Here is a 7074-nt window from a genome sequence, read left to right as displayed (position 1 = left end):
AGAACAGACAAAGTACGGTAGTTCCCGTAGTTGAATACTGCTACACAGTACTAAAATTAATGAATGAGAGCTTCACATATAATTATACAATAATGAGTGATAAAAGAAAAGCTGTAGAATGAGCAAGTATAAAGCTTAAAAATACATAAAACGGTACTAAAGAGTAGATGGTTTAGGTTATACACAGTGAAAGTACAACAACACAGGAATGATAAACATTAAATTTTGGATAATTGTTACCTCTGGAGGGGAGGAATGGCAATGTGATCTGGAAGTGGCAAAATGTTAAGATTTGACAAAAGTAGGTGCTGAGAACTTGGGTATTCAGTATGTAATTCACTATACTAGAAATAGTACAGTCACAACCAACACACACGTACACCTATTTAAGCCCAGAATGCTGTTTCAATAATACATTTTAGTGCCCCCTGAGGGGCAGATGCCATACTAGGAATTTGGGGTACAGGCATCAACAAGGCACAGTACCTCCCTTCAAGATAATATCACAGAAGCAGACTTGGGTCCTGATTAACTTTGTCACTGATGGCTAGGATCCGTTCTTTAATAAACGTGACTGAGACCGTTAAAAGTTCAACAAATGTTTCTGAGGTTTCAGACACCCACCACTGCCCTGCTTCCTTTCCCTTTCCGTTACAGAATGAAGATAATGGGCAGACAAACCATGACAATGATTACAGCATAAAACAAAGACAATTTCCACACCAATGTAGCAATTACTTTTATTATGTTAAACTATTCCTTAATAAGCTAGCAATTATTTATGTGGAGGAGCGTCCAGAAAACAGGTTCATGACTGAATTATCCTTGTCCTTGATTATAGAGATTCATGAATTACACACATAACACTATTCTCTGGAGTAGCTGCGAAGCTCTAAGAGGCTGTGAGGTTGCAGGCGCTTCTCCCTGCCTGTTAAGCTGCTCCCATCACATCACGACAGGATGGACATTATTTCTCTCTTTTGAATTAAATCTTTACAACAGTTCGAATGCTCTTTCCAGAATGCATCAGTTCAAAGGCTTTCTTAATTTCATCAAAAGACAGATTGTGAGTCACAAATTAATCAGCGTTTATCTTTTTGGACATATATTCAGACACCAACTTTGGGACACTGTACACTCTTCCATCCTCCAAAGGCAGTGTCTTTCCATGTGCGACCTGTTACCAGCTGGAATGGACGAGTGACAATTTCTTCACCTGAAGCAGCTACTCCAACCACCACACTGACGCCCCAGCCCTTGTGACACGCCTCAAGTGCTGCTCTCATGACCTTCACATTACCAATACATTGAAAGGAATAGTCCACTTCTCCATCAGTCATCTCAATGAGCACTTCCTGGATGGGTTTACTACATTCAGTGGCTCCAAACGCTTTGGTCCTTGCAAATTTATCTTTATTGATGTCCACATCAATGATCCGGGATGCACCAGCCACTTTACAGCCCATGATAACTGCCAATCCAACTCCTCCCAGACCAAAGATGGCACAAACAGAGCCAGGCTCCACCTTGGCAGTGTTCACAGCAGCACCATTGCCAGTTGAAATGCCACAACCTAGAAGGCAGACTTTATCCAAAAGTGCTAAAGGATCTATTTTAGCAACAGAGATATCAGCCAAACTGTGTATTCAGAAAATGTGCTGGTTCCCATGTAATGCAAAATTGTCTTTCCTTTGCAAGTAAATCTGCTGGTACCATCTGACATTAATCGTTTCCCTTGAGTGACTCTTATCTTCTGGCAAAGGTTAGTTTTAGGATTTAGACAAAATTTGCATTCTCCACACTGTGGGATGTAAAGTGGGATGACAGTGTCACCCGCCTTCAGCTTAGTAACTCCCTCACCAACGCTTTCCACAATTCCAGCACCTTCATGTCCCAAGATCACTGGAAAACAACCCTCAGGATCAGCTCCGCTCAGGATATAGGCCTTGGTGTGGCAAACCGCAGTGGCAATGATCTTGATTCGAACTTCATGAGCCTTTGGGGGTGCCACCTCTATCTCCTCTATGGAGAGAGGCTTTCCAGCCTCCCAAGCAGCTGCAGCCTTGCACTTGATAACCTGGTTCGCCATGTCCACGGATTCTGAAACTTATTTTCAGATTGTGTTGAATACAGAGACCAATTTTCAGAGAACCGAATTCTTAACACTGTTGAATCTCCCAAACAATAAACACAGTATCTATAGCCATGTATTTAGATCATTTAACATTTGTTTCAGCAATATTCTAGTGTTTCAGTACACAGATAATGCACATCTTTCCTCAGCTTTGTCCCTAATTATTTGAATGCTTTATAATACCATATATTTAAAATTTTCAATTTGATTCTTAATTTCTAACGTATAGAAATACAACTGAATTTTTATATTGACCCAATTGACTGCAACTTTGCAAAACGCAAACAATCGTTTTAATAACTTTTTTGTAGATTCCATAGGACTTTCTACATATATAGATGATCATCAGTATACCTCCTACAAATGTGGGAGGCACAGAAAAGTAGGACAATATTAATAAATTCATATATTTTAAAATCTCAATTTGTTTCGGCTCCTCATATTGTCTGGACCTTGCTCAGAAGATCACAGATTGCCCGATGAATTTTACGATCTATAAACTATACCATTAGTATAGTGCCTCATGGTTTCTCTGTCTCTCTCTCTCTCTCCTGCTGAGACAGCCAGGTGGGAAGACGTTCCCAGAGAAACTCCAACCAGCCTGCACACTGGGAAGAGTTCACATTGGGGTGGAGCCACAGAACTTTCCATCCTTTGCGGTGGGGAGGATCCTGGCCCCACCTTTTCTTGGGTGGAACTTGGAATTCAGTCTCTGAGGCTGGAAACCCACTGGCAGAGAAACACACACTCTCGCTTTACTAAAAACAGTCTCTGTTTCCTCTTTTCTTCCTTTTCACCCAATAAAACCCTGCTCTACTCACCCTTCAAATTGTATGCAAGCCTAATTTCTCGTGGCTGTGTGACAAGGACCCTGTCTTTAGCTGAACTACGGAAAAGTCCTGCAATGCTACCACCTGTTTTTCTCAGAGAAGAAAAATCACAGTCATGGTGACTTGCTTTCCTTTTGTTTAGATAATTTCAACATAGGCCATTTTTTGGTTCCAACTATTTCTCTTTAGTAGCATTTTTCAAAGTGTGATGCAAGGATTCCAGTGAGCCCTCAAAACCTATTCTGTGGGTCTGTGAGATCAGATATCTTCATAATACTAAGATGTTCTCTTCTTTTTGTCTCTATCTGTCACAGATACATAGTGCAGTTTTCCACTGGATACTTAAAGTGATTTTACACCAGATTGAATGCTTTCTCAGTTATGAAGCTCCAGCAGTCTTCTATTAAGCTGTATATTAAAGTAATTTGAGAATATGTAAAACAAGGGCAGTTCTCCCTATTACATTTTTTGTTGTTGTTTGGAAAATATTATTCTTTATCAAGATCATGTTATTTTTGTTAACAGATAATAGATAGATTATTGTTATTTTAAAATGAATTCATTTATAATTATTTTTAAACATTCTGATTTAATTCATTTCATGGTAAATATCCATAGATATAACCAGTGGTGTGCTGGAACTAGCTTGCCTGGGCTTGTGAGAGCTAATTGTGCACATGTCTTTCCAATTGTTTGTTCAGTGATATCACATTGGTAGTCTGACATTGAAAATGGTAGAAGTATTGACATCACAACAATCAGTAAATACAACAAATAAGGTTTGTTCACCCATTTCTTCCCCTGAGAGCCTGTTGTTAAATATTTATCATATTACTGGATAAAGCCCTCCTGATCAAAATGTCTTTCGATTCCTATTTTGAGAACAATGGCTCCACAGCCATCAGTGCATTGCCACCTAATAACAGTTTGAAAAATATTAACTTTTATTAATAGAATATCTTTTTTACCAATTTTCAAACCTCTTTAGCAAATGTGTAGAAACATATGGGTCACATGCGAACATTGTTCCAAGTTTCGCTTTAAATCTATGCATGTCTAATTGATCTGATACTGGGGAAATTCAACCACTAACACCATGGCTCTTCCAATAAAAGTTTTAGATGCTCATTTATTGATAGAACAAAAATCAAACAAACAAAAAGAATAAATCCACTACACTTCCCTAAAAAGAAAAGCAAAGGAAAGGAAAAACCTGTTTTGTTGAATCTTTGCAGAGAATACAGAGATGTATTTTCTTTGTTCTAATACAATGGTACAAAACCAATCCATGCATTATTTTAGAGTGGCTGAGTCCTTTATTTAAAATAATTATTCACTAGAAAATAAAAACTATGAACTTTAATTTTAGTTCAGTCACCTACTAGATATTTGAACTAATTGACTCTTAGTGGCTAAATGACCTTGGCCAAGTTATTTGTACTAGTTGTAAAACTGGGATAATTGTACCAGTACTGTCCAAATCACAAGACTATTTTAAGTATCAAATGAAAAAATTAGTTTTAAAATACTTTGTATATAGAACAGTGTTCTGCAAATACATTACAAAATAAAACACTACTATATGCATAACGTTATAAAAACATGATGGAAAATATAAATTATATAAATATATATTTAAATAAGTAGGAGGCAATATTACCCAAATATGTTTATTGATATATTAAAAATTTTTGTTTTATTAATATAAAATTTACCTAGAATATTCAGTATGCAAATCCTCTTTTTTCTGTAAAAATTAAGAATAAATATTATGAATGTTTTCTGTTTTCATTAAAATACAAAAAATAAGGGATTACATACCAATACATATCTACAGGTATTAATACAAAAAGAAATGTATGAACTTGTGTCTATTGCTACACTTGTTTTAGTAGTACAGAATGTCTTTTTTACTGCAATAGTAGTCAAAGAGCTAAGATTAAATCATAATCAAATTGTACTTATTGTGCATGCTAATAATCTTAAATATTTCATTTTTAAATGAACATTTAAGCATAGAGTTTCAAATACTGAAACTAATACAACTTGAAACTAATACAATGTTATTATCAGAAACTAGCACAGAGCTAGGAATTCACAGATTCATTAAATACTGAATTCCAAGTTGTTGAACTTGGGAATGAATCTGGATATACTACTTTATTATTATTTTTAAATGGGATTTTGAAGTATGGGTACTTTATATTTTGAGACAGCCAAATAAACATGTGTTTTAAATTGGTAAGCTAAGGTTTACAACACTTATAATAAAACTCATTTTTCATGGGATGACAGTGGAGGACATTGAAATCTGCTGCTCATTTTATAGCTGAACAAACTTCTAAGGGGTACATGTATTCGTATATTTTATGTGATTCCCTTGCTAAATAACTTGTTTAAGACTTTTGAGATTTAGCAATATGTAACAATGAATATGCATCTGATGAAGTGATATATTTTATTGTGATTCACTTAAATATTGTTTAACTTTAACTCTGTTTTTTACCTCCATTTCTATTATAGTTCTTTCAGTTGATTTTTTAGCTGCTGCTAAAATCCTACACAAAACATTAAATGTCACCAAAGTTACAGTTTCAAATATTTATTATTGGCATCAAACACATAAGACACTGATGCCCAATAATAAATATTTGTAAATATCAATAGTCTTAATTGTTTAAGAACTATATCACATTTTGACAAAATACACATGACTAATTTTGGGGGTCTAGTCTTTTACTGACAATCTTTCATTTTCTTATAGAAATTGATTTTAATTGGAAATGCATTGAAATTTAGGCAATATGGAATATCCACTTATGTAGGTCAAATTATTCTTTATAATAATTTCAACCTTATATAATTGCAAATACATTATGCATACACAATTATGTACATAAATATGTACATTAAACTTATAGTGAGATTATAAAAACAACCAACATCTAATTACTCAATTTCACTACAAATTTTCAAAAACATCTGGTTTCATAAATCTAGCTCTTAATGTAAGGTGTTTAGCATTACTATGTGTTTTTGGTGGTATTTAAACAGAATTTTTTTAATAAGAAAATCAGTGATGATAATAAATACAAATGAACTGCAACAATGCCTTTGTCATAAATGGTTCCCACTTTATGTGATGTAGTCAAATTTTGCCTTAATTTTATTTTGATTTGCACCATCAAAAGTAAATCTAGTAACAGTCAAAGAAATTTACTTAAATCAGACTGCAGTACCACTTGTTTCCCAGAATACTTGTTACTTTTATTACAATTTTAGTCATTATTTATACTCCATTGCTTGCAGTGTCTTTCCTACCACATTATTGCTGCTAGTAACTCCTACACTTCAGCTTGCTAATTAGTCTACTCAATCCATTCATCTCTTCTTCACCCTCTTGTCCAGTTGCTATTTTGTGGAGTGCACATTAATGATCTGTATCCATTATAGATTATACATCATAGAACTACTCTTTGTCCTTGTTAATTTAAGGTGCTGAGTTGGAGGACATAAGCAAATCTAATTAAAATTATTGATCATAGGTTTACCTGATTTTTCTAACTTCAAGTAACACAAAATTTTGGTAATTTCACATTTGAATTCTTGTTGCAATATTTTAAGTGTACAATGAAAAGTACAGTCTTACAGATAATTTTTTAACATAGTTTCAGATCAACTCCTCCAATTTCTAAGTATTTGATTGTGGACAAATTAACTTCCAGAAATTACAGTCCCCTTGTCTAAGAATAACTCAACGATGCCACTTCATTTACTATATTTAAGGGAAATAATTTATTGAAGTTTTTACCATCCAGGTTAGCAAATATCAAATTCAAAATATGCTACTTTTATGATAAATATAGTTTAAAAGCATAGTTTTTTTAGTGCACATAGTAAAATGTAATGCCTTTTGCCATTATTAAGTGATTTTAAAATTTATTTGATGGAACATCTAAAAACATTTCAGAGCCTTTCTTTTCTAAACTAGAAAGCAAAAAAAAAAATCAAGTTAAAAAATTCCTAATCTCTAAATATTTATCAATTCATTAATTTCAAAAATATATCTGGGGTTCCTACAACATATTAGATATTGCACTTAACACTGTG

At 34.1% G+C, this 7074-nt stretch overlaps 1 pseudogene across 1 annotated transcript; it reads right to left on the bottom strand.

Annotated features, from left to right (window-relative positions):
* Positions 1-918: 918 nt before the first annotated feature.
* Positions 919-2097, bottom strand: LOC100588452 (annotated as a pseudogene). The gene has a single exon (XR_001114833.2). The product of XR_001114833.2 is annotated as an alcohol dehydrogenase class-3 pseudogene (transcript).
* Between the last annotated feature and the right edge of the window lie 4977 nt (positions 2098-7074).

Source organism: Nomascus leucogenys, chromosome 3, assembly GCF_006542625.1.
Source record: "Nomascus leucogenys isolate Asia chromosome 3, Asia_NLE_v1, whole genome shotgun sequence".
NCBI classification, from domain to species: Eukaryota; Metazoa; Chordata; class Mammalia; order Primates; family Hylobatidae; genus Nomascus; species Nomascus leucogenys.
The sequence above is the reverse complement of the archived record's forward strand: the minus strand, read 5'-3'. Positions and strand labels throughout refer to the sequence as shown.